This window comes from Kogia breviceps, chromosome 14 (assembly GCF_026419965.1).
Source record: "Kogia breviceps isolate mKogBre1 chromosome 14, mKogBre1 haplotype 1, whole genome shotgun sequence".
Taxonomy (NCBI): domain Eukaryota; kingdom Metazoa; phylum Chordata; class Mammalia; order Artiodactyla; family Physeteridae; genus Kogia; species Kogia breviceps.
Genome location: NC_081323.1, coordinates 39777486 through 39800441, shown reverse-complemented (window position 1 = coordinate 39800441; position 22956 = coordinate 39777486). Strand labels below are relative to the sequence as shown.

The 22956-nt window shown below is 37.3% G+C and overlaps 1 protein-coding gene and 1 pseudogene across 7 annotated transcripts in view; one reads left to right on the top strand and one right to left on the bottom strand.

Moving 5' to 3' along the window:
- PLCB4 (phospholipase C beta 4) overlaps positions 1-22956 on the top strand; it is a 436230-nt gene that overhangs the window by 198510 nt on the left and 214764 nt on the right. The window lies entirely within an intron of this gene.
- Positions 19054-19545, bottom strand: LOC131741567 (large ribosomal subunit protein eL21-like; annotated as a pseudogene).

Genomic DNA, 22956 nt, shown 5'->3' with positions numbered 1-22956 from the left:
ACATTTTTGTAATAACCCACATATACTTCTAAATTATATAATTCTGTGTAGTGCTTTTTCACTTAAAGTAGCAAAACATTTCCCCACATTATTATAAAGTTGTTGAAAACAGTTTTAAATAATTACATGATACAATATGCATATATATATGTATATATATAATACAATGCACAAATAATAGCATGATAGTACACAATGTATATTAAGTTAGTCTAGCTAAACATTTCTTTGTTATTGGCAATTAAATTCTTTGAGTTTTTCAGATGAAGCCATATGCACAAGACAAGGGCTCTATGCCCTGCATCACCGTTCACGTTTTCTCTTAGTACTTTCCTCCATTAGGCCCGTGGTATCTCTTGTTGGAATTACTAGAATCATCTCCTTGATGATCTTAACCTCCCTCCAGCCCACTTTACAAACTGCTCAACCAGATTAGTTTTCTAAAGAAAAATCTCAGTTCAAGTCGCCTCTGGCTGAAAGCTCTCTATGATGTTCAGTTGCAAATATTAGTTCTTTAATCCATCACTTATTCCCTTGGAGTAAAGTTGTCTGTGCACAGTTATCTGTAGAGTCCTTTTATTTGTGAGCCTTTGGGCTCCTTAAGAACAGTATTGCTTTCTCTATCTTTCTACCCCCCACATCACCTGCCATGGTGCTTTGAAGGTATGGTTTGCTGTGGTATCTGCTGCATGCATGGATAAATGAATCCAAAGGGAAAATACTTCTAATTTCCTTGTCTTTTCCTATATGATCCCAGTCATTCAGTTTGACTGAATTTGAAATTGATTGGGTGAGTCAACTAGAATTCGGGAACTAGAATTGTTGTTCTAGCTTGGGGAGGGGTCTTAATATTTTTGTGTCATGGACCCATTTGGCATCTGGGGAAGCCTGTGGATTTTTTTGCAGAAAGAAAGGTTATTAATGCATCAAATAAAATACATAAGATTACCAAGGAAATCCGTTATATTGCATTAGAGCTATCGAAGTATTATGGATTGTGCTATAGTAATGTGTTCATCTTTAATGGATAAACTAATATCTAGTTGTAGCCCTATTAGCTACTATAATTTCAAAGTGGTGATGATGGTACACAGCATTTCAAGATCCTATGGCAACCATAATGTGATATTAAAATATCTGTGGTTTCTATTGATGACAGAATCACAGATCCTGCTAATACTATTGTGGTTTGCTGCCTATGCCCATAATTGAAGAAGAGTCTGGATTTTAATAAGAAGTTAGTGTAAATAAAGATGTAACTTTATTCCCATCTTAGTTCACAGACCACCCCATCCCCCCAACCCTGGCCCTGAATTCGCTAGACCCCAGCTTGAGAGGGCCTGAAAGGCTTGTTTTAGGAAGAGCTGTAAGACAAGTCTGTGTAGCTCTGTTGTCGTCCAGTGGGTGAGCCTGCATTAGGCATGTGAAAGTCGTTCATGCAAATAGGTAGGCAAGATTTAGAACATTTGTATGTCTACTGTAGCACCTAAGATCTTGTAGACACTGTATAAACCCTTTTTGTATAATAACACAACTTTCCAGTGCAGATGCTCCCTCCTGTATGGTGAGAACAGAGGCGTCCTTCAGCTTTAAAAGTGCCATCACCTTGTGGCCCAGGCTCCGCACACGGACACCTTTCTCTTTCTAACCCTCCTGGGCAGTTGTTTAGTTGAACCGAGTTGTTGGGTTGAATGTTTCCCTAATAGTACTGGATTGATAAGTTTGTACTTTGATATTTACTTGTCGAACTTCCTCTATCTACTTCCAGAGGGGCTTGGGGGCAGCATGCGACCTGCAGCAAATTGCAAAATGGAGTGATTATGATAAACACTCTCCAGGGCCTCCTGGAGGGGCTGAGGTTACAGGTGCTCCAGGCACTAGGTGATCGGATTTCCAGTCCTGGCCGATACGCTGTGGTCTGATTTCTGTGGGCCGAGAGAAACTAGGAAGCATGTTGTTAATGCAGCTTCTGTTTTCTCTCAATATAAATTATACAAAAATATTTTTTGTTCATTCCTTAAAAAAAAAATTAAAGTACCTCATAATACAATCCTTTGTTGTACAAGGCACTGGCTTACAGCAGCGAAGTATCAATATCTGTCTCTGGAGTCAAGCTGAATCAGGGTGGGGGTTCTTGTAACACTGAGAACTGCAGGATTGTGGACAATGTTTCTAAGGTTGTGTCAGTTACCTGTCAGCACTATTAATTATGAAAATAAGATGAATGCCTTTATTGATATATATATATTACATACCTCTATATCTCTATTCATCTCTGTATCTATATATGCATATATACACACGTGTGTATAGGTATTTTAAACATATATGGATGTGTGTTAATCACGGTATATACGTACACATATACATATGTGTACGTATATACTGTGATTGTAGCTAAATGTAGAATTATCTTTACTTGAATACTGGAGGTCTTCATGTGACTGACATTTTCATTTGCATTGACATTTGCATTTTTCTATCTTCCAAACCACCTAAATCCTCTTGACCTTGAGGCTTTCGTTTTTTTTTTTTGATAATTACTTCTCCTTTCTAATTCTTTTTTTTTTGAAATTTTATTTTATTTATTTTTTTGTACAGCAGGTTCTTATTAGTCATCCATTTTATACACATCAGTGCATACATGTCAATCCCAATCTCCCAAATCATCCCACCACTCCCAACCCCTGCCGCTTTCCCCACTTGTTGTCCATACGTTTGTTCTCTACATCTGTGTCTCAATTTCTGCCCTGCAAACCAGTTCATCTGTACCATTTTTCTAGGCTCTACATATATGCATTAATAGACAATATTTGTTTTTCTCTTTCTGACTTACTTCGCTCTGTATGACAGTCTCTAGATCCACCCACATCTTTACAAATGACCCAATTTTGTTCCTTTTTATGGCTGAGTAATATTCCATTGTATGTATGTGCCACATCTTCTTTATCCATTCATCAGTCAATGGGCATTTAGGTTGCTTCCATGACTTGGCTATTGTAAATAGGGCTGCAATGAACATTGTGGTGCATGTGTCTTTTTGAATTATGGTTTTCTCTGGGTATATGCCCAGTAGTGGGATTGCTGGGTAATATGATAATTCTATTTTTTGTTTTTTAAGGAACATCCATACTGTTCTGCATAGTGGCTGTATCAATTTACATTCCCACCAACAGTGCAAGAGGGTTCCCTTTTCTATACACCCTCTCCAGCATTTATTGTTTGTAGATTTTCTGATGATGCCCATTCTCACTGGTGTGAGGTGATAGCTCATTGTAGTTTTGATTTGCATTTCTCTAATAATTAGTGATGTTGAGCAGCTTTTCGTGTGCTTCCTGGCCATCTGTATATCTTCTTTGGAGAAATGTCTATTTAGGTCTTCTGCCCATGATTGGATTGGGTTTTTTTTTTTTCTTTTAATATTGAACTGAATGAGCTGTTTATATATTTTTGAGATTAATCCTTTGTCCATTGATTCATTTGCAAATATTTTCTCCCATTCTGAGGGTTGTCTTTTCATCTTGTTTATGGTTTCCTTTGCTGTGCAAAAGCTTTTAAGTTTCATTAGGTCCCATTTGTTTATTTTTATTTCCATTACTCTAGGAGGTGGATCAAAAAAGACCTTGCTGTGATTTATGTCAAAGAGTGTTCTTCCTATGTTTTCCTCTAAGAGTTTTAGAGTGTCCAGTCTTACATTTAGGTCTCTAATGCATTTTGAATTTATTATTGTGTATGGTGATAGGAAGTGTTCTAATTTCATTCTTTTACATATAGCTGTCCAGTTTTCTCAGCACCACTTACTGAAGGTACTGTCTTGTCTCCATTGTATATCCTTGCCTTCTTTGTCATAGATTAGTTGACCATAGGTGCGTGGGTTTATCTCTGGACTTTCTATCCTGTTCCATTGATCTATATTTCTGTTTTTGTGCCAGTACCATATTGTCTTGATTACTGTGGCTTTGTAGTATAGTCTGAAGTCAGGGAGTCTGATTCCTCCAGCTCCATTTTTTTCCCTCAAGACTACTTTGGCTATTCTGGGTCTTTTGTGTCTCCATACAGATTTTAAGATTTTTTGTTCTAGTTCTGTAAAAAATGCCATTGGTAATTTAATAGGGATTGCATTGAATCTGTAGATTGCTTTGGGTAGCATAGTCATTTTCACAATATTGATTCTTCCAACCCAAGAACATGGTGTATCTCTCCATCTGTTTGCATCATCTTTAATTTCTTTCATCAGTGTCTTATAATTTTCTGCATACAGGTCTTTTGTCTCCCTAGGTAGGTTTATTCCTAGGTATTTTATTCTATTTGTTGCAGTGGTAAATGGGAGTGTTTCCTTAATTTCTCTTTCAGATTTTTCATCATTAGTATATAAGAATGCAAGAGATTTCTGTGCATTTTGTATCCTGCAACTTTACCAAATTCATGGATTAGCTCTAGTAGTTTTCTGGTGGCATCTTTAGGATTCTCTACATATAGTATCATGTCATCTGCAAACAGTGACAGTTTTACTTCTTCTTTTCCAATTTGGATTCCTTTTATTTCTTTTTCTTCTCTGATTGCTGGGTCTAGGACTTTCAAAACTATGTTGAATAATAGTGGTGAGAGTGGACATCCTTGTCTTGTTCCTGATCTTAGAGGAAATGCTTTCAGTTTTTCACCATTGAGAATGATGTTTGCTGTGGGTTTTTTGTATATGGCCTTTATTATGTTGAGATAGGTTCCCTGTATGCCCACTTTCTGGAGAGTTTTTATCATAAATAGGTGTTGAATTTTATCAAAAGCTTTTTCTGCATCTACTGAGATGATCATATGTTTGTTGATATGGTGTATCACATTGATCGATTTGCATATATTGAAGAATTCTTGCATCCCTGGGATAAATCCCACTTGATCGTGGTGTATGATCCTTATAATGTGTTGTTGGATTCTGTTTGCTAGTATTTCGTTGAGGATTTTTGCATCTATATTCATCAGTGATATTGGTCTGTAATTTTGTTTTTTTGTAGTATCTCTATCTGGTTTTGGTATCAGCATGATGGTGGCCTTATAGAATGAGTTTGGGAGTGTTCCTTCCTCTGCACTTTTTTGGAAGAGTTTGAGAAGGATGAGTGTTAGCTCGTCTCTAAATGTTAGATAGAATTCACCTGTGAAGCCATCTGGTCCGGGACTTTTGTTTGTTGGAATATTTTAAATCACAGTTTCCATTTCATATTTTCTATTTCTTCCTGGTTCAGTCTTGTAAGCTTATACCTTTGTAAGAATTTGTCCATTTCTTCCAGGTTGTCCATTTTATTGGCATAGAGTTGCTTGTAGTAGTCTCTTAGGATGCTTTGTATTTCTGTGGTGTCTGTTGTTAATTCTCCTTTTCCATTTCTAATTTTATTGATTTGAGTCCTCTCCATCTTTTTCTTCATGAGTCTGGATAATGGTTTATCAATTTTATTTATCTTCTCTAAGAACCAGCTTTTAGTTTTATTGATCTTTGCTATTATTTTCCTTGTTTCTGTTTCATTTATTTCTGCTCTGATCTTTATGATTTCTTTCCTTCTGCTAACTTTACATTTTGTTTGTTCTTCTTTCTCTAGTTCCTTTAGGTGTAAGGTTAGATTTTTTTATTTGAGATTGTTCTTGCTTCTTGGGGCAGCCTTGTATAGCTATAAACTTCCCTCTTAGAACTGCTTTTGTTGCATCCCATAGGTTTTTGATCGTCGTGTTTTCATTGTCATTTGTCTCTAGATATTTTTTGATTTCCTCTTTGATTTCTTTAGTGATCTCTTGGTTACTTAGTAATGTGTTGTTTAGCCTCCATGTGTTTGTGGCTTTTATGTTTTTTTTCCCTGTAATTCATTTCTAATCTCATAGCTTTGTGGTCAGAAAAGATGCTAGATATGATTTCAATTTTCTTAAATTTACTGAGGCTTGATTTGTGACTCAATATATGATCTATCATGGAGACTGTTCTGGGTGTACTTGAGAAGAAAATGTAATGTGCTGTTTTTGGAGTATCAGTTAAAGTTATTGTATTTATAACAATTTATATTTATAATTCTTCTATCTTCTTCTTGGATTGATCCCTTGATCATTATGTAGTGTCCTTCCTTGTCTCTTGTAACATTCTGTATTTTAAAGTCTATTTTATCTGATATGCGTATTGCTACTCCAGTTTTCTTTTGATTTTAATTTTCATGGAATATCTTTTTCCATCCCCACACTTTCAGTCTGTATATGTCCCTAGGTCTGAAGTGGGTGTCTTGTAGACAGCATATATATGGGTCCTGTTTTTGTATGCATTTGGCAAGCCTCTGCCTTTTTCTTGGAGCATTTAATCCATTCACGTTTAAGGTAATTATCAATATGTATGTTTCTATTACCATTTTCTTAATTATTTTAGGTTTGTTTTTGTAGGTCCTTTTCTTCTCTTGTGTTTCCCACTTAGAGAAGTTCCTTCAGCATTTGTTGTAGAGCTGGTTTAGTGGTGCTGAATTATCTTAGCTTTTGCTTGTCTGTAAAGCTTTTGATTTCTCCATCAAATCTGAATGAGATCCTTGTCGGGTAGAGTAATCTTGGTTATAGCTTCTTCCCTTTCATCACTTTAAGTATATCATGCCACTCCCTTCTGGCTTATAGAGTTCCTGCTGAGAAATCAGCTGTTAACCTTATGGGAGTTCCTTTGTATGTTATTTGTCATTTTTCCCTTGCTGCTTTCAATAATTTGTTTTGTCTTTTTCTTTTGCCAGTTTGATTATTATGTGTCCCAGTGTATTTCTCCTTGGGCTTATCCTGTATGGGACTCTCAGAACTTCCTGGACATGGGTGGCTATTTCCCTTCCCATGTTAGGGAAGTTTTCAATTATAATCTCTTCAAATATTTTCTCAGGTCCTTTCTCTCTCTCTCTTCTCCTTCTGGGACCCCTATAATGCAAATGTTGTTGTGTTTAATGTTGTCCCAGATGTCTCTTAAGCTGTCTTCATTTCTTTTCCTTCTTTTTTTCTTTATTCTGTTCCACAGCAGTGGATTCCACCATTCTGTCTTCCAGGTCACTTATCCGTTCTTCTGCCTCAGTTGATTCCTTCTAGTGTAGTTTTCATTTCAGTTATTGTATTGTTCATCTCTCTTTGTTTGTTCTTTAATTCTTCTAGGTCTTTGTTAAACATTTCTTGCATCTTCTCGATCTTTGCCTCCATTCTTTTTCCAAGGTCCTGGATAATCTTCATTATCATTATTCTGAATTCTTTTTCTGGAAGGTTGCCTATCTTCACTTCATTTAGTTGTTTTTCTGGGGTTTTATCTTGTTCCTTCATCTGGTACATAGCCCTCTGCCTTTTTATCTTGTTTATCTTTCTGTGAATGTGGTTTTTATTCCACAGGCTGCAGGATTGTAGTTCTTCTTGCTTCTGCTGTCTGCCCTCTGGTGGATGAGGCTATCTGACCTTGAGGCTTTCTGATTTGGTTGAAACTAACACCAAATTTGGAAATCTTTTAATATACATGTTAACTTGAATAGTTTCTTGAATATGGGTGAGATAAGGGGATAGTTTGCAATGTTAGGGATAAAGTTTGGTAGTCACTTGAAGATTTCAGAGTATGTAGTTTTTTGATGATTAATTTTGGCATCTCTTGTGCATGTCATTAAATATAAAAAGGGCTGTCTTTTATGTTAGACCAATTTAGTAAAAGTGGTATAAAGAGTTTGTGTTATTTATTTTTGTTTTCTGTTTCATTGGGTGGAAAATTTAAATCTGACCTAGTGAATCCTTTAACACTTTGAGAACTATATATTTATTTTTAATTTGTTAAGAATCACAACTATGTCTTCAAATTCCTTACAACCTACCAGGCTGGTTCCTTCCCAGAGTTTTCTCAGATCCCATGTATTAATTTCTTATTGATATTGTAGAAAATTACCACAAAGTTAGTGGCTTAAAACAACACAGACTTATTCTTATCTTTCAATTCTGGAGGTTAGAAGTCCAAAATGGGTCTCAATTTGCTAAAATCAAGGTGTTGGCTGCCTGTGCCTTCTGAAGGCTCTGGGGAGGATCTGTTCCTTGCCTTTTCCAGCTTCTAGAAGTCACCTGCATTCCTTGGCTGGTGGCCCCCTTCCATCTTCAAAATTGTCAATGGCCTGTGGAGTCTTCCTCACAGTGTCATTTGTTTCTTACTCTTCTGCCTCCTTCTTCCTCATTTAAGTACTCTTGTGATTATATTAGGTCCACCTGGATAATCCAGGATAGTCTCTTTATGTTATGATCAGTGGAATAGCCATCTTAATGCCACTGCAACCTTAGCCTATAATTCTCCTTTGCCTATGATGTAACATATTCACAGATTCTGAGCATTAAGAAGAAGCTATTATCCTGCCTACCACATTCCCTAAACCAGAAATGATCCATGTGATTTTCATAAGGTTTCAGTGACACACTGTCTCAAATTGCTATTATTCATATACATACTTTATCTCTCCTCTGCCTTTTTACCCCTGGACAAGACAGGACCATGTCTACATCATATTTGTGTTCTCAGGACACAGCAACATTGAAAGAACCAGGTAAATATTTTGTGAGAAAATGAATGATTCTGTGTAAAACTTTATTCAAAAATGATTAGAAGGGAGGAAGTCAATTATAGAAGTATAGAGAAAGGAAACAGGCAAAAATGGACAGATTATCATCAGTACTACTTGCAAAGAACAGTTTCTTCAAACACATCATTGTCACTAAGCATCAAATAATATCACTGGTCAAAGGATATGACCCACTTAAGAGTTATTACAATTGTTCTCACTCTAATATTTTGGCATTAAAAAAATCCTTTAATGTCTTTTAGTTTTTTAAACAGAATCAGTTATTTGAGGCCTTATGAACTCTGGGCATCCTAACCTCTCACATCTGAACCTGCAAATTTTGGAAAGTGATGGCCAAACTGTGGGATGGATGCCCTTGTGAGGAGACCTGCTGAGTAGCTAGCCTTCACTGGCCAAGTGGTACCCAAGGCTTCCTCAAGCTCTAAGAGCTTTGGCTTTAAAGTACTTTCAAACATGTGCAGCTAGACACTTAAGAGCAGAGGAGAGTGAATGATTTCCTCACCATGTCCAGGTAGCCTAGATTTTCTCCCAGGTACCCTTAGCCTACATGTGAGTTATATATATTCTACTTCATGATGTATTTGTGTATTTCTAAATACATTATATATATATATGTAAAATTTTAATGCTGTTCCACATCCAAGAAGTATCATTTTGAAAAGTGTGAGCATGCATTATTCTTACCATAGTTCTATGATGTAGGCAGGCATTCTTCTCCTGTCTTATGGGTGAAGAAGTGTAGCCACAGAGTATAACAAACTTGTCCATCCTCACACAGCTGACTTGTGATGTGTGTGATACAGTGAGTGATTTGAATCTAGATTACTTCACTCCAAACTCCATGCTTCTTATACATTTAGTACCACACAAACTACATTTTCTCAGGCATCAAGGCTTATAGGCCTTGCTGTTTCTTTTAACTCATGATCTGAATAATGCAGCAATTCACAAAGTGTTTTCTGTGGTGTGTTACTCTAATGATATTATCTGTGAAAAGAAAGTATTTTGTAATCAAGTATAATTAACAATACTTTCAAAATTAAAGCATGTACCTCCATAGCAGTGACTATGCATGCAAAGCCCAATAGCAGAGAAATGTCTTAACTTCTTTTACCCCAGCATCTTCCAAACTCACATGACCACAGAACCCTTGCTCTCTGCCCTCATGCTCCCATAATAGTTATTGTCTTTTGGGAAGGCTACAAAATTCCTAGATCCTCAGTCCCAAGTTGGTCTGACATGATTGTGCTGCCAGCCAGTGTGTAAATGGAACTGTGGTTAATGGGCAGAAATTGGCTTTGCCTCCTGTGTCCATTAGGAATGCTTTCATCAGCAAGTACTAGAGTATCTAAGTAATTTCGGTTTGAGCTCTTGTGAATGAAAGTGCAGTCCTTGTATCAGCTATATAGATGTCACCTGGGAACCTGTTAGAAACCTGGACTTTCAGGTCCCACCTAGATTTGCTGAAAGGGAATCTATATTTTAATAAGATCCTCAGGTAATTCAAATGCACAGTAATATTTAAGGAGCACTGATTTAAACAATAAGGGCATTATTTTTTTTATCTAATAATAAATTCAAAGATGGAAGGTCTTATTTTGATTTGCAACCCGAAGGAATATTTAGGACCCAGGGTCCTATTTCCTCATGGTGGTAAAATGGTTGCCAACTCTATGCATTTTATCCTCTCTTAGCTGCATTGAAATACAGATAGAAGGAGACAGGGGCAAAGTAGGCATGGAAGGAGGCATGGACAAAGGACTTTTTCTTCTGTGGTTTTTTTTTTTTTTTAATTTTGGCCACCCCACAAGTCTTGCGGGATCTCAGTTCCCTGACCAGGGATTGAACCTAGTCCATGTCAGTGAAAGAGCTGAATCCTAACAACTAGACCAACAGGGAACTCCCAGCCTTTCTTTTTTCATTAAGAAATAATTTCTTTCTCAGGAGGCCTGCTACAGCTTCCCCTTGGATCTTATCAGCTCAATCTGTGTCACATATTCACGAATTAGATCAATTACTGACAACATGTAACAGGAAAGTCTCAATTGCCTTTGTTCTTGACCAGTGCTGTCCAAAAAATATATAAAGCTAGCCATATATATAATTTAGGATTTTCTAGTAGCCACATTTTTTAAAAAAGAAAAAAAAAAACAGGTAAAATTAATTTTAACAATGTTTTGTTTAACCCAGTATATCTAGACCATTATCGTTTCAACATGTAAGCAATATAAAATAATTGCCAATGAGATATTTTATTTTCTTTATTTCATACTAAATCTTTGAAATCGAGTCCATATTTTATGCTTATACTACATTTCAATTCAGATGCTAAATTTTCATTACAGATGTTTGATCTGTATTTAGATATCAGTTGAAAAGGTGTTCACCAAATTGCTTCATGCATAATTAAATATTTTCCTGTAATCAAATCATGTTTCAGATTTTAAATTAAATTAAATTTAAATTTAATTAAAAATTTGGTTTCTCAGTCACATCAGTCACGTTTCAAGTGGCTGGTTGCTGTTGTATTGGACAAGGCAGGACTAGGCCCTCGCTACTCAAAACATGGTCCAAGGACCAGCAGTGACAGCGTTTTCTGAGAGCTTGTTAGAACTGCTGAATCTTGGGTCCCACCCTAGATCTGTTCAGTCAAAATCTATATTTTAATTTAATTTAATGCACATTAAAGCTTAAGCTGTTCTCAACTTTGGCTAGGATTTAAAATGACTGTGGGAACTTTAGAAAATACTGTTGCTTACACCTCACCTGAGAACCTTGGAATCAGACTTTCTATGAGGTCCAGACATCAATATTTTATTGAAGCTTTCCAGATTATTCCAATATGCAGCCAAGTTTGAGAATTGCTCGTCTAGACCAATCCTGATTCGTCCCCTCAATTCAGACACATTGCAACCCCAGCACTGTGGTACTGGAAGTTCTTAAGTAACCAAGAATGGTTTCCATATTTGCTTCCCTTGTTCTGTGGATATTTTCTGTAGGGATCAGTGCCTGGCTGGTATCTGCTATACTTGCCTGGGCCACACTCTCTTGGTCTCTTTTCTCCATTCAATCTGGCTAACTCTTTCCTCTGTTTCCCAGTCAACAGTTTCACCATAGCTTACCTTCCTTATTCTCCCAGGTAGCTGACATGTTAGGCTGTGCTGATCTGTATTCAAACCCGATCTGGAGGCCCATTAAGGGCTGCCTTTTCTTCCAGCTCCTCACCTCTGCTCCAGTCCTAGTGAAGATGCATCTTGCTTCTTTGTTGTTGTGTTATTCATTGCCTCTGCCTCAGTGTTTCATCCACAGTGACCTTTTGTTAGTTCTTACACTTCCCACCTTATACATTTCCAGAAATAATTTCCTTTAGGTGCTCATAATTCTGCCTTTGTTTCATTGATTATGTTTTGCCTTCTTGTTGATGATGAGCTCAAATGAGGTGGGTATGAAGTCTACTCATTTAAAGCAGTTCTGAATCTATGAGCTCTGAGATGTGATTTTTATGACCATATTTGGGTACCTTGTAAGCTGCTCATGTACCCTTCTCTGAGTTCCTGGAGACTCAAAATGTATACAGACTTCAAAACATAGGCTTGCATATTTACATGCCTACATTGCAAACTATACCACCTGAGCTTCTCTTCTGAGGAGGGAACTTTAGCAGCACAGACTTGGAAAAAAATAGGTGCTTCTCTACTAGGAACCTTCACCTGGGAGGCTCTCATTAGTACAGACAAAGCCACTTTAAAACAAAAGCGTATTCAGTTTGCCCAGCTCTAAGAGGCGCTGTCGTGATCATGTGGACTCATGAACAAAGGGGCTGATTGACAGCCTTTTGAAATCTAACCTGTTTCTTGGTAGAAGAGCTTCTGTACAGGATACATTTCCATGATGAGTAATTGCTGTCAAATCTAACAAAAGGACTTCTCTAAAATTTAGGCCATGTAACATTTAGGCTATGTAATAAAACAGCTATGTATTAGGTAGTATTTATTTATTTAAATATTAAGAGAATCTTATTAGCTTCTGGAAATTATTAATAAAGTATAAATGTTTTTATTCGAGATTGTGTAAACAAGTATGTGAAGACTGAGCACTTGGAGAAATATAAGAGTTAAGCAATAATAGCAATTCTTACTCTTACGTTTGAAAGTAAATCAGTATTTTAACTGTGTAAACTCCATGATTTAAAAAGTCTTAGTTTAGAAAAATCTGATTTTTGAAATTTAAAATTGTAAGTAAGATCAAAAATATTTTAAAGTTATTTAAAAATCTATCACATTTATGTATTTTTTCTAATATTTATATTGCATAAAAAATTAATATGGTAAAATCCCCATGAAATTTTTGAATAGTCATTAGAAGTGAACTATTCAAAGAAGCTCCCTGAGAAATATGGTCCACATGACTCAAATTATGTATAGAAGAGCAAAATATTAAAAGTATAATGTTAGCTTCCTGTATTAGAATTAAGAAATATCATGAGGAACCCCAGACATTTTGGAGGACTGGAGAAACTTTGACTTTTCTGCAAACACTCTGTTCAGTAAAAGAGGAAAAGCTAATAATTAAATACACATTATATCTAGTAAAGTACACATTTATGCCAGCATATATAATGAAGTATATCCAATTTGCCCAATAATATATGTAACACATAGGTGTGTTGTGTCTTGCCTTGTTCATAGCACTTTGACAAATAATCTTACCATCCTCTGTGGCCCTGGGCAGAGTCAGTAACATTTTGGTTCCATTCCACAGATTTGAAAATAGAGACTCAGAAAAGAACAATATATACCCCAAATCAGCAGAATGTAAGATTAGAAATCATTCATCTTACTCAACAGCTGGTGTTCTTTTCACTGTAGTATTCTGCGTCTTTATTTCTTAGGGCTCTCAGGCAATAGGACTTTTTAAGCTTTCTGGGCTATGAGACGTTGAAGAACTGGCCAGTGAGCTGACCGCACCATGGTGGATTAGATCAGCCTGACAAATTGCTCCTATCTCCTGACAGAGCCTTAGTCTCTTTTTCCATAATTCTGAAAGCATTAAAACTGTGAAATTTAGTTTTCCCATAAGTTTGTCTTAAATTTAGTGGCAAAATTATGCCTAAACCAACAGGAAGTTATATATAGTCTTTATTTATCCCACTTTGGGTGAATAGCTCTAGGTTTCACTGCATAAATACTGGTGTATTTGCTAGGGATCCACAAACTTTTTCTCTAAATATCTAGATAGTAAATATCTTAGGCTTTGTGGATCATACTGTCTCCTTGGCAACTACTCAACTGTGCCATTGTGACTAGCACAAAAGCAGCCAGAGACAGTATGTACATGAAGGCATGGCTGTGTTCCAATAAATCTTTATTTACAAAAATAGGGGGCAGGTTGGACTTTGACCACTGGCCATAGTCTGTCAACCCCTGGACTTAAGGATGATGGCTAGATTTGATGGGACTATTGCATAATGTATTATATATGCACCATATTACCTTTCTGACATTGAAACATATCAGACCCCAAAGAATTTTGGTAAGGGGCCATGGGCCTGTATCTAAGATGTAAAGGAAATATTACAGAAGAGAAAGTCATCTCTGTTTTGGTCAAGCACTAAAGTCTTTGTATACGCGTGACTGGAGGGCCAACTAAAATTCAGGTATTGCCAGTGCATTAGTCAAGAATGAGTGCTGTGAACCAGAAAGTATTTAAAGACATAGGTTCATATTTGTCCCACATAACAGTAAGTTCAGTGGTAGGTAGTACAGGGATGGTTCAAGCTAAGTGGTTCCCTCAGAAATCTAGCCTCTCTCCATATTCATTCTCTACCGTCCTTAGTTGATAAGCCTTCATCCTGATGATTATTGCCTCACGGTTGCAAAATGGGTGCTGTACCTCCAGGTGTCACATACACACTCCCAGCAAAAAGGAAAAAAAGAAAATGGGGAACATTGTATCTATATTAGAAAAGCAGAAACTTATCCCCAAATCTCAACATTTAGTCTATCACTGGACTAAACAGGGTCACAAAGCTACCACTAATTGTAAGGAAGCCTATGGAAACAAGTATTTTTAGTTGTGTTCGTTTTTCATTACCCACTGAAATAGGGAGAAAAGATATTGGGTGGACAAGTTGAACCATCTGCTGAGGCATCTGTTCTTGTTTTGGTAGCTGTTACATTTCATTACAGATATTTAACATTTTATAGTCTTCTCTCCTGGGCAACATATCTTTTTAAGTATCACCAGTGTTAGCAGTGTTTTCCATCTGAGTTGGAAAATTAAATAACATGATTCACATTTTTAAAATGTAAATGTTGTGTAATATGAATGTATAATCACTTGCGAATGGATTTTTCAGAAATAAAATTTCCTAAGGATTTTAGTGTTGGAGGATTTTGTTTAGATGGGACCCTTAGTATGTGTGTTTGCAAGGTTTGAGGAAAGACTGAGGTTGAAATCAGTGGAAGGCAGCTTACACATTCAGACTTGTAAGCAAGTCTTTGTTCTCATGGGGGACAATTGCATAGTAGAGCAGGATTTCATGGCATGGCATGGTGAACTCAGAGAGCTTTAAGATAGAACAGTCACTCAGTAACTTTCTTAACTATGGCTCAGCTACAAGTCTGAGAGAAAAGCAATTAGGTAGGCACACAGAGACCATTTTAGTTTTTACTTGTGTGTCTTGGGATCTTTTTTTAAAAAACATCTTTATTGGAGTATAATTGCTTTACAATGTTGTGTTAGTTTCTGCTGTATAACAGAGTGAATCAGCTATATGTATACATATACCCCCGTATCCCCTCCCTCTTGCGTCTCCCTCCCACCCTTCCTATCCCACCCCTCTAGGTGGTCACAAAGCACTGAGCTGAGCTTCCTGTGCTATGCAGCTGCTTCCCACTAGCTATCTATCTTACATTCAGTAGTGTATATATGTCAATGTTACTCACTCACTTCGTCCCAGCTTACCCTTCCTCCTCCCCGTGTCCTCAAGTCCATTTTCTACGTCTGTGTCTTTATTCCTGTCCTGCCCCTAGGTTCATCACAACCATTTTTTTTTAGATTCCACATATATGTGTTAGCATATGGTATTTTTTTTTCTCTTTCTGACTTACCACTACTGGGCTTATACACTGAGAAAACCACAATTCAAAAAGAGTCATTTACCACAGTGATCATTGCAGCCCTATTTACAATAGCCAGGACGTGGAAGCAACATAAGTGTCCACTGACAGCTGAATGAATAAAGAAGATGTGGTACATATATACAATGGACTATTACTCAGCCATAAAAAGAAACGAAACTGAGTTATTTGTAGTGAGGTGGATGGACCTAGAGTCTGTCATACAGAGTGTCTTGGGATCTTTACCCTCCTGTCTGAGGTGGTATTTACTGTCTTTCTGGACACAGGGCGCTTACTTGTTTTGTTTTGTTTTTGCATAAGCTACTGTAATAAGAAAGGATAGAGGTACCCACACAATTTCAAATGTCTCTTTGCTTTAGTAGGCTATCCTAAAATGGTACAAGTGGGAATAATATGAAAATAAATAGATTCATTTATTGATTTGTTTAGATCTTAAATGTAAGTGAAATTAGTTTTTTTTCAACAAAGTTCTGTAACACTGAATTAATTCTAGAATCTGTTTCAATGTAGCCATTATGACTAAGTTATAACAATGACCTTTGATCTGTCAAATAAAGCCTAATTTTGAAATAATGCCCATCAGACCCTCATCTGCCGTCCTTTTGAAAACTGCAGCAAGAAAATCCAGTTTTTAACCCAAATAGTTCATGGTTCTTAGGGAATCCAGAATTAAGTGACCACCAAGAACTATTTCAGAAGTGACCAGAAATGGAATGGTCTGCATTTTGATGAGGAGAAATGAACAAGAAGCCATGTTGGTAACTCTTTGAATCTGGATTACCCTGTGGCGTCCAGATCATTCATTAACGTGATCAAACAAACTAGAATCAGCAGATACTGATGAAAAACAGACAGCTAAAACAGAAGGATCTATGTGAACAAACCTATCAACTGAGCCAGAAGAAACAGAAATAAACGAGAAGAGATAAATCCTTAAAATAATTCCAAATTGTATCATCAGGGAGAGTTAAGAACAGACTCCTATGGAAGAGGAGTAGTTCAAGACCAAGTAGGGATTCTTGGAAACTAAAGTGTAATTGTTGACTTAATAATAGTATAGTGAAAAGATGAAGAAACCTTCCAGAAAGATGGAGCGAAAGAACAAAGAGTTGGAAAGTATGAGTGAAAAGATGAGACATGATAGTGGTCCTACATTTTCTTATAGAGGGTCTGGAAAGAGAAAATTGAAAAAAACATTGGAGGAAATAAAAGATACATACACACACTTTTTTTTTTTTTTTTTTTTTTTTTTTTTGTGGTACGCGGGCCTCTCACTGCTGTGGCCTCTCCCGCCGCGGAGCGCGGGCTCCAGACGCGCAGGCCCAGCGGCCATGGCTCACGGGCCCAGCCGCTCCGCGGCACGTGGGATCCTCCCGGACCGGGGCACGAACCCGTGTCCCCTGCATCGGCAGGCGGACTCTCAACCACTGCGCCACCAGGGAAGCTCATACACACACATTTTTAACTTTTCCAAATCTTCGGACAACAAAGGCCCTCTGAATGCAAAGTAGGTTGAGTAAGCATATGAGTGGATCGGTAATTAAATACATTTTCCTGATATTTCAGAAGACCAAGGAGCAGGAGAGGATGCTAAAAGATTCCAGAAATGGGAGTGGGATAGGGAATTGACCACAGAGATGATTTCTAGAGCACAAGAGAATGATACCTTCTTGGTTTGGTAGGAATTTTGATTCTGTTCCCAACAAACTGCAAATTCAGTATGAAGGGAACATAAAAGCATTTTAAGACAAGTAAGAACTAAAACATTTGCTCATCCCCAGGCCATTCCTAAAAGAATTAATGCAGCAAAATAAAAGAGAGAAATGTGGGTTCCAAGGATAGGTGGATAAACTAAACTAATACAAAAAACAAGAAACCCCAAGACAGTAACTCTTTGGCAAATGTTTAAAAGAAAAAAAAGAAAAAAAAACCTGTCAAAAGCAGAATAGGATTTTTAGGGAGCTCTAAAATCCTAAAAGCAAATGAAATTTCTATAAGAGAAAGTGTGATAAAACTGCATGTTCTCAGTTAACGGAGTATTTAAGTTGGGCCCTTCTCGACTCAGTTTTCTTTGTTCTGGTTCTTGGAGCAGACAGGTGAGAGCAGTGGTGTATGGCCTTCTCTTCCTTCACATGCACAATTTGTTTCTGCAGAGAGTAGTTACCATGTAAGTTTCATATTGTAAATGCTGTTCATTTTGCAATATACAAACATCACTGTGTAAAAAAGTTATAGTACAGAACATGGTATAAATGATAAAACTTTGACAATTTGAGAGTAGTAGTTTGCTAGAGAAAAGTTGGGAGGTGGAAAGGGGAAGAATGTGAAAGGAGGCAGAGGGACCCTAATCCCTCATTTTACAGAGAGAGTGAGATAACACTGCCTCAGTTTGGTGAGTTAAGAAGAGAGGTTTAAACTGTCTACAGATCAATTGAAAAACAAAATATTATATAATATTAGCAGTGGTGAAGATAAGGAAAAAAAGGGAATGGCATACTGTGGAGTCAAATGATCATTTTTAAGTTGTCAAATCAAGAAATAGGGGTTTGAGCATATTATCTGGAGGTACACTTTCCAATTCAGTAGCTACTGGCCAGGCGGCGTTTTTGAGCCATTGAAATGCGGCTCATCCAAAGTGAGATGTGCTCTAAGGAAAATACACAGCAGATTCCCAAGTCTTAGTATGAAAAAAACAAATGTTAAAATGCCTCAGTCATTTTTAATATTGAAGAATGTTGAACTGATAGTATTTTCAGTCTATTTAAATAATATATTGCTAAAATTAATTTTACCATTTTCTTTTTGTTGTTTTTAATGTATTACTAGAAAATTTAAAATGACATATGTGGTTCGCTAGAGTTCTATTGAATAGTCCTGCCTCTAGAGAGGTATAGAGGTAGACTAGAGGAGTTGAAATCAGAAATGATCAATTTATTTGTACCATTGTGGGAGTGGACTGGTGCGATGGGAAAGGAAGCCTTTTTGTCTTATACTTTTATATCTTTTAGAAAATTATTTTTATTAAATATTGAGCAGTTTCAAAAGGATATTTGTAAAATATATGAAAAGCATGAGGAAGAATGAGATAATAAATATTCTTAATCACCACCCAGTTTAAGGAAATAAAGAAGCCAAAAAACCCACCATTTACATTGAAGGCATTTCTCCCTCCCACCCCAAGCTCCTAGACTGTTTTAATTTTTATTTTTATTATTGTCATCATAATAAAAATAATCATATGCCTTTCAAGAAAGTTTTTAAGTGGAAGATATAGTTTTTTTTTTTTTTTTAACAGTCCAGGTCTTTTATTTTCTTTACATCCATCATACCATGAATTCATAGGGATTGGGCTCTAACAGTTCAGGCTCCTTTCCATTGGCTCTCACGAAGTGTGCTTCTCTGGGTGGGGCAGGCTGGCGCTTCAGTTGAACCCAAGTACCTTTCTCTTTCTCTTTGGCTTCCTTCTTTTTCTGATCATTTTCCTTCACCCGTTTCAGGAAGCTGTCTCAGCTCTTACAGTGCTTAATATGCTTGATACACACGTTAATTCTCTTGGCAAGAATCTTGCCCTTAACTTGTTTGTTTACAATGATGCCAGCAGCATGCTGGGTAACATTGTAGACTCTCCCAGTTTTGCTGTGGTAACATTTGTGGGGCATTCCTTTTTGAACAGTGCCCATTCCCTTGATATCTGCAATATCACCTTTCTTGTAGATTGGCATGTATGTGGCCAAAGGAACAACTCCATGTTCTCTAAAAGGACTAGAGAACACATAGTGGGTGCCCCTCTTCTTTCCCTTTGTGTTGGTCATTTTGGCGAATTACGGGAATATGGCAGTTCCGGCCAAAAGGCAGGATATCTTGTATAGTTTTTTGTTTGTTTGTTTGGGTAATTTGGCAGTATTAAATTTTAAAATGGCTATGCTATTGGAATTAGTTGTTCCCTTTGAGAAATGTGTTTTATGTGTTCCAAAAAATGCAAACTGCAATAAAGTATGTAAAACTTGATGTCATTTTAATTTTTCTTAAAAACATGTATGTTTGTATATCTGCTTTATAACTATGCATGTACACATACATATACATGTATATGCTGCCATACACATAGACATGATATATGTATGTATACACACGAACGTATGCATAGTCAGTACTTGGTAACATTGCTTATCTCTCATAAGTCTGATTGGAAGGGTATTTTCTTGTTTTATACATTTTCAGAGGCAGATGATCATGCAATTATAATTTTTTTTACTTAGTGGTGATCATTTCCTGTATTTTTCCACATGAAAATACTTGAAGAAGTGAAATAAATATTTAAATATGTTTGAACAGTTCGGGCTTTTTTAGAAGAGAACACATTGCCTTAGGAGGTAGGAAGCAACATGTTTTGAATTTTAAAAAAAAAGGTTAAGTTACACAAAACGTATTAAAGCCATCATTTTTCTTCTCCCCCACCCCAAGTGTATTAGTCCAAGAGGCAGGTGTTATCACTTTCAAACCAACCCTAAAGCTGAGTCCTTATCTCATCCCTTCAGTCTAAGGCACTTGGAAAGAACACAGCAGTCTTCCTCCAGTGTTTCCTTTCCAACACAAAATTTAAGAAGCCTGTCAGCAAATCACATTAATGTAGTGAAGTGTACTTCCCGCAGGACAGTCAAAACAAAGGAGATGCATGAATCATTTTAATTTGCTGAATGTAGGCCATGATATATAGGTAATGTTTACTTTTTCTCTAATTATACGTGTTCCTGAGCACTGAAAAGAATCTTTTTTTGCTGGGTGGGGGGCAGAGCACCACGCAGCTTGTGTGATCTTAGTTCCCCAACCAGGGATTGAACCTAGGCCACCGCAGTGAAAGCGCCGAGTCCTAACCACTGCACTGCCAGGGAATTCCCTGAAAAGATCTTTTTTGCTTCATAAAATTACAAAGAAAAAATGAACTATTTACTTCAATCCTATCATCCAGACATAACCACTAATAATATTTTGTTATATTTATTTTTAGTATTTCCAGATATAAACATAAACTATACTTTGAAACTTTGGACATATCATGTCTATGTCTTCTGTTTTTTTTCCCCCAAACCATTATATTTGGAGTGCTTTTTCATAGCATTGAATATTCTTCATAGGCATAGTTTTAATAACTTTGGAATAGATCATTTTAGAGAAATCAATGAAAAATATATTATGAGATTAAATTGGAAATGAATATGTTGCATTTTTATTGAGGTTGGGATTGAACATATTCGTTCTTCTAGGAGAGTTTTAGTATATAATTGATACCATAAGTGAAAAGATAATGAAATGTTTACCTTGTCATAATAAATAGCAATTTTCTTAGCTGTATTAGGTGAATGGAGGTCTTTATGGATGTGGAAGACATGTCCAAAGACACATCTTGAATGAAAACAGATGGTTGTACACTTCCGTACCCACCGATAGATGAAAAGGCAGAAACTTCATTAATGCGAAGTGGCGTGGAGCTATAACCATACATCTCAGGACAAAAATGAATCTAGATTCTGTTCTTGTCTCAAGGAGGCAGAAGGTTAAAGGCTTATATTTGCCGGGCTGTTTACCCCTAACGGATGACTCATTTGGCATAAGCTAGCCTTGTCAAGGTGAATTCCACCGGTACCAAGTCTAATACATATCATGAAAGATGGGATGTGTTGGTGGTTATGGAAAGGGGGGTGCTGTGGCATTATATCTTCTGAGGTCAAGTGGATGAACGGGGTTGGATGGGTGGGGGAAGGAATTGTCTTTAGGATAGGTAGGAATCCAGGAGCTGGTACCACCTGAGGAGAACCACTGGATTTTTATTTTAAGTGGAAGATCAGAGACATTTACAGGGATTATAGTAAGGAAGAGTGTGATAAGGCAAGATGGGAGGATCAAACAGGTAGTCAGGTGAATGAGAGAGTGGAGAGAGGAACTTGTAAAAATCATAGCTCCCACCTCCCGGATGCCTTCTGTGGGCCAGCCACCTGTCTCCTGTGGGTGGAATGCAAGTCACCTGCTTAGGTGAGAGTGATGGAGGAATAGGCCAGGTTTCTTTTTACTTGGCATGTAAGAATAATAAGGTTGAAGGAAATGGGAAGGAAGGACATAGACTGACGTAAACAGAGCCTTAATTATTAAAAGAGTTTGAAGAGTTGACATTGTCTGACATTTCAAGAGGAAATAAAGGCTACTTTTAAATGACTCACAGAAGGTCATAGGATTGTTCACAGGTAGCTCCAGGAAGTTGCCCACCACTACTGGATATGGAAGTGAACTCTTTATTCCTCTTAGATCCTGACCTCTGGGACAGACAGTGTATTCTCTGATTAAAAGTAAAACTACCTTCCCTTTGCATTAGGATTTGTAGGCTCCCTCTCAAGCTAGTTTAAGCAAGAAAAAGGGGAATTTATCAAAAGGATGCAGGGCTGTTTCCAGGGATCCCATGGTAAGAAAGGAAGAATCTGAAAATAGGAACTAAAAAGCTTTCAAGAACCCAGGCGGCAATTGATTTTCAGGTGCTCTCTCATCTCTGCTCCTCTAGTGCTATTTTTCTCTGTCCCCGTTTCTCTTTCCACATGAGGTACAATGACGGTTCCAGATATTTACATCCCCTGGTTCAAGCAACTCATGACTGGCCCTCAGAAGTCTGACCCCAAATTCTCAAGAGAGGAAGAAGCTGATTGGCTCAGCTTGAGCACATGTATGTCCATCCTTGGTCCAGTCAGCTCTGGCCAGTGGTAAGGTCCTAGCACAAATATGGGTGCCATTGATATGCCATGGAAATGGGTCAGATAATAATTCTCAAAGGAGTTGTGGGCTCGATGGGCTTTCCAAAATTGACCACTACTACTGACACCTTAGTAGATGTGGGGCAGGGGACATAGCCTTTCACCATCACTGTGTGTTTTCTTTTCCACCAAAAATAATATCTAGCTCCTTGCACTTGAAAATGTGGTCCATGAACCTGCAGCATTTAGCATCGCATGGGAAATCAGAAATGCAGAATCTTAGGCCCTACCCCAGACCTACTTAATCAGAATCTGACAGTTCACGAGATCTCCCAACAATTGTAGGACATAAATATTTGAGAAATGCTGATTAGACAGAGGGGCAAATTAGGAACCACAGATTAGGGCTGTTAAAAGGGCTTCTTCCAGAGAGGGGTGGCGGCCAAATTGTTTTGTCTGAACTTCAGCTGAGAGCCTTCCCCTGCCCTC